This window comes from Zingiber officinale, chromosome 10A (assembly GCF_018446385.1).
Source record: "Zingiber officinale cultivar Zhangliang chromosome 10A, Zo_v1.1, whole genome shotgun sequence".
NCBI classification, from domain to species: Eukaryota; Viridiplantae; Streptophyta; class Magnoliopsida; order Zingiberales; family Zingiberaceae; genus Zingiber; species Zingiber officinale.
In genome coordinates, this window is record NC_056004.1 from 83,899,244 (window position 1) to 83,905,716 (window position 6,473).

Genomic DNA, 6,473 nt, shown 5'->3' on the forward strand with positions numbered 1-6,473 from the left:
ATGTACCTTCTTTGTTATTTAGCATACCTGTGGAGACTTCTAGAAGCTATTTACCGCCAAATTAATTAAGCTGTCATATGATCACATATTGTTATGGTTCACCTGTTACATACACTTGGTTAGTCACATAAGCCCATTCTGTATATATGAGGAATATCTTCTGTTTGTACTAGTCTCGATCGGTATTCTATACTCGATCAGTTATTTATACCCGACCAGGATTTTATTATTATAAATATGCCAGAAATCATGGAAGGTTGAAGACCTTTATGCTCGATCTACTTTTCATACTCGACCGGTCTATTAAGCCCGACCGGTCATACCTTATCGACCGAGATTAACCAGTCGGGCGTATAAAAGCACTATTGCCCGGTAGCCCTTCCCTCGGTCGGTCGTATGCTAAGGATCGTGCGAGACTAAATACCTCTGTGCTCAGTCGGTCTATTACGTTCGACCGATCTTTGTCTGTTGTGCGCAAGGTTAAGAGCTTCTACGCTCGAACGACTCTCTATGCTCGGTCGGTTATTTATACTCGACCGAGCACTCGTGTTCGATCAGTATTTACTTAGCACACTCATATGCTTGAGTGACCTTACCATGCCATAGATTGCCTAAGGTTAAACCTCTTTACACTGGGTCGATCCTTTATACCCGACTGAGCATACATACTCGGTCGATCTTTTATATTTGGTCGGTCTCCGTTTGCCGGTCTTATATGCTCCGCAGATCCACTACGCTTGATCGGTCTTTCCCTGTCGAATGCAACATGTTCTTTATTGTATGTCTAAGTACTTTTATACTTGGCCAGCTGTTATCGGTCGACCTATTTCGGCCTGTGGAACTCATACTTTTGGCCGTTCTAGTATTCTCGATCGGTATTTACCCACCGTGCCTATGACAACATTTTGACCTAGTCAGACCTCTTTCGGGCGGCCTACTCTGCTCGACCGGTACGTAGTAGCTGAGTGCACTACTACACTTTCCTCCTACTCTTTCTGACCCTTCCTGCCTTATCATCCTGTCTCCTCTTTGCTACCCTGGGTCTAATTATCATAACCCATATCAATAGCTATAAGAACACAATCATTACTACTATCTTTAAACTACTATGCATATCAAAAATGACCATATCAAGGAGATAAGTCAGAGGTACCTGCCTCAAATATAGCGCGTGCTAAACAATCCCACATCGAAACGCTCGTCTCAAATCAATATCCTACAAATCATATAATATACAGTTTAGTTAATCATATCTATAACAATTAGCTAAACTCAAAACCTAATCCTAGTTCGAATAGATAACCACGTATAATTTTATCTCCAAATCTAGTTAAATAATAAGTCCATCCATAAACAATCACCACTATATTGGATTTGATATCTGTAAGCATTCACAATCAGATGAAACTAGTTAATCTTTATCCATCCTATACTCAAATCGGTTATGCTAAACATGATCCAAGTCCAATAACTCACCCATATCCGAACACTCCTCTGTTGTCTCACAGCTAATGAAGTTGCTTCTGGAAATGATAACCGAAGCTAGGTGGAATCGCTGACCTCCAAATCAAATATCCCAAAATTAGGAACAAGTATAGATCTCATACTTAAATCATCTACTAAGATAAGTTGATTACCTCTGAAGTGGCAGTAGGGCAAGGAACCACCTTGGGGATCAACGAAGGGATAACTCAAGGGTGCAGGAGTGTGTCATGGTTGTTGTTGGCGGAAATGCCTACTATAGCCAAGATTTGGATCTGATGGTTGTGATTCCACTCTAGAGAAGGAATCTGTATGGTGGTGGCAATAGGGACTGTGCGACGGTGAACCCGCAGGTGCTCGATTCCATCCCGGCATCACCATATTCTAGATCCGCCTTGTTTGGCAGCCACCAGGGATCTGACAAGCAACACAGGATGGCGATGACGAACGGGGCGGCAATAATGGAATCGTAGGACATCATCAGGTGGCGCTTGATTGCTGGCGATAGTGGATTGACAATCCAATGATCTAAGGCGCATGAGGAAGAGTATGATGACTGGCTGAGACGATTGGGGCTAGCAGTTGTTGGCATCGGGGCTCGGTGGTAGGCATCGGCGCAAGAGGAGAGGTGTGCAACGGTGGCTTCTTCGACTACCCGTGAGTAGGAGACAAGCTCTGGACCGGAACCCTCGGTGAGTAGAACACACGATAGTGGCATTGTCGGCACAAGGAGAGAACGACAGGAGATCGGGGAAGAGGAGAGGGCGACGGAGAGAAAGCACGAGGAAGAGGGGAAGAGAGATTCAGTAAAATCGGGGAAGAAGACGACGAATTTAGGAGAGGAGAAAAAGGATCGGAAGAGATAAGAAAGGTTTTAGATTTCATGTACTTAGGTTAATAAAATAAACTTTAGGTTTAATTAATCCAATCAACTCCTACTTTAGGGATATTACAAATGAGCTTTCACTTAGCCTAAAAATTCATCCCCTTAAACCATGTCATCCGTACTCCGTTTAATTCTTGAAAATTTTCTAAAAATTTCTGAAAATCCCATTAAGGTTATTCATCTATTAAACCTTATTAATTTATTATTATTTGAGTGCCGTATTTTACACTTTCATGGGGCTGGACCGATCACCTCAGTCTTACCCAGCCTAGTTGATCATTTTTTTTGCTCCATCATCTAACACTACCGCATCCTCTGATTGCATTGAGTCATCATACCATTAGGTCATCATCCACTTCTTACCCTAGGGATGAAGTAGACATAAACCCTACCCCAATTTGAAATCGATAGTGATGGTTTTTAGGGGTCGACTCTTAATCTTAACCATCTAAGATGGTTACGGTTCAGAACCGTCAGTTCACAGTTCGTGCACGGTTCATGGTTTGTATATAGTTCACCACAATTTGTCATAGTTTAAGATTATTATCAAGCCCCGAGGGTATACTCGTCCGCCAAACCAAATGGTACCCCTAGTGATAATATGGGAAATACTATATCGAACTCAAATTAAACAAATTAAACATCGATGCAAAATAAAGACATGCTAACTTTTTTAAATACCAATATGTGTATGTATGCATGAACGTGTGAACATGTTAATTTACACAAGATAACAATTATTCTATTATTATAAAACTAAATCGATTCGACGAAGGAAAGAAAATAATAAATAGCAACAGCAGAATAGTAAAATAAAAACAACTCGAACAAAAATCCAAACTCGGAGTGGGACTGATAGCCATGACCTCTGAGAGACACAACACATCCTTTACTTCAGGGACGGATCCAGGAATGAGAGGTGGGCTGGGCTGATCTCGAGTTGGCCGAGTTTGCCAAGAGGTCCGAGTTCTCTCCATACGAATATATTATCATCTCACTTTTTTCTATATTTCACTAAATTTTAAATTTTCATTTAATGATTTTTTTTATTATTTATGAAATTGTTAAATTAATTTATAGGTAATCATATCTAATTGGTAGACATTGGAAATTTGGCGAAAGGTCTGGTCGTTGAAGAAGTGTTAGAGAGCGTGATGCTGACAGTGAGGTAGAGCTAAGTAGTCGATCCACGAGCGTGGAGCAAGACTGTGCTCAAGTGTCTTGTATAGGGCATCAATCCACAACTGCTCGCCTTAACGTGGACGTTGTTGGACCGTGGCGGCCAGCCAGAAGGGGGGGGTTGGATAGCTTGCAAACACAAAAACAAGAACCAACCATTCTCGAACTCTTAAGCTAACACTTGCATAAATAAAGTAAACAATAAAACATAAAGGAAGTAAAAGGCAGACAGAGATTTACTTAGTTACAACCGGGGAGGTTGTTAATCCAAGGAAGATGAAGCACTAGTATCTCCTTCAGGCGGAGAAGCCTTTTACATCATTTAAGCACAGAAACAGAAGCTCAACTCTAAACTAAAGCACACAAGCGTTGGAATTATAATTCTTGAGTTCGTTGAAAAGCTTCTGGACCAAGGCCATATTTATAGCCTTGGTCGGGGTGCCCTAAGGGTTCCGGGCGCCCTAGGGGGGATAAACTTTATCCCCAATGTTCAGATCGAGTCAAAACTCGATCTGGTCAAAAGTCAACTCCGGGCACCCCGGTACGCTCCGGGCGCCCCGGGCGGGAAAGTCAACCCCGTTGAATTTTTTCAACCCAGGTCTTCTGCTCCGGTTCCGTTCACCTCAGACTGAGTTTTTCGCTCGCTTGGGTGATCTCTGCCATCCGGAATAGGGCTCAACCGAACCCAACGTCCGATCTTCTCAAGCAGGCTTCCGCTCCGGCTTCTCGTCCCTCGGAATCGCCGCGTGGTTCCTTCTTGTCCGCCAGCGTACTCATCCGCAGTCTTCGTCCCTCAATCGCACCCCGTGTCGACCTTCTCGCTAACTGCGTCTCTTGCTCCTCGAGCAGTCTTCCGCTCCGGATTCTCGTCCCTCGGAACCACCGCATGCTTCCTTCTCGTCCGTCGGTGTACTTTTCCGCAGTGCCTCGTCCCTCGGACGCACCGCGTGCCGTCCTTCTCGCTAGCCGCGTCTTCCGCTCGACTACCTATGCTCCTAAGTTCCTGCACACTTAGACACAAGGTTAGAAACACACAGGACCTAACTTAACTTGTTGATCACACCAAAACAACCTTGGGGTTCCAACAAACGTAACTCGAAAGGGTATGTCAGTGTGGAGGAGACGTCGATCCAATCATGGCAACCTCAACCGAGGGTGACCATATCGATGACTACACCTTCGGGGAATGGGCTTGGCCATGGAGGGAGTGGTTGTGACCATGAGTGGAGGCTTGCGTGTGAGACGATCATAACTAAGCCAAATGAAGTCAAAATTAATTTAGATTTGGACCAATATAGTCACTTCCAAGCACTACCTAATGAATTTTGTTCAATGTCAATCCAATTTTAATTTAGCACCTTCACTTCATGTCCAATTCGTATCTAATAAAATTATATAAATATAACAAAAAAAAATTTGGACTATTACTCTCAATAGCCCATACATGCATCCGTTCTTAAGAAGGAAGGATAAGATCAGAAGAAGAAGCTGGCGGGTGACGAGTTGCATGTGAGATAGTGGGAGCGAGGTTACGTACATGGAAGAGAATAAAAAAAAGAGATGAGAGTTTTAAATCTATTGAATCGATTTAATCCATTAAATTTGGTTCGACCATTACTTTGCTAAATCAAATTCAAATCAGACCAACATACTCCTTATCTTTGGACATATTCGATAAATATTGTTTGAACCCATTCTAATTTTAAATGAGTACTTTCACTTCGTGTTCGATAATTCATTTTTTTATTAAGAATAAAATAAATATGAAAATATTTAAAAATTAATTTTAATGAAGATTAGAATTTCATACCATATTCTTTAATTATTATTTATTAAATTATTTTGTTATAATTTATGCTCTACATAGATCGAGCCAGATAAGGGTGAGCTATAACCCAGGAGAGCCATTACATGGCTTCTTCTATGCTCTACTTGCTAACTTGGAAATAGAGGAAAAATAAGTGGTAGTGAGTACAATAACTCAATGGGTATAAGAAGATAGTGCATGATCCTACATATAAGGAGATCAAAAGGAAACAACTTCAAGTAATAATAATTACTACAATATTAAGAGTATCGACATAAAGTCATCCACCATGTATAACCAAAAAATCACCTATACAAAGCAAACACATAACAAATCTATATCAAGTCCTGACTGTGCGTAAACTCATGCTACCACTATCTGGTCTAGTGGGCAGTCAAGATCACTCTCTGCGGGCAAACTCATGCTACCACTATTTGGTCTAGTGGGCATACATGATAAGCTAGTTTTCTAGCTCCTCAGCTACTGATTGCGAGTGGAATCACTCTACCACTATCTAGCCTAGTGGGCAGTCAAAGCGTATAAATGTCACTATCTGCGGGCAAACTCACGCTACAACTATCTGGTCTAGTGGACAAATAGGACGTGTAGTTATCTAGCTACGAACTATGGAAACAATGTTCTACCATGAATGGTCTCGTGGATAGTAGTATGTATCATGCTCGCTGATGACTCTCTCAATCATGAATGGGAGATAATGGTTGGCAGGATATACTACATAACAATAAGCAGAAAATGAATAATCACATCTGATATAACAATCTATAGCCATATCTTAGTCTAACTTCACTAGAGTATTGTCATAAGCCTAAATAACTAATATGGGTCTAGCTAATAGGGTACTTGACATCCTACACTACAGTATGATCTGACTAACAATAAGCGCAAGCTCAAATAATCAATCAAGGGTCTAGCAGGATACTCAGCATCCTATACTACGATATGGTGATATCATACATATATAAAAATCAAGTATGAAAAATCATGAGCCTGTATAGATATAAAATGGATCATCTATAAGGTCAAGCAATACAAGGTCAAGCTCAAGAGACAATATGAATAGAGTAAAGATAAACAAATAAATGCTACATAATCAATATA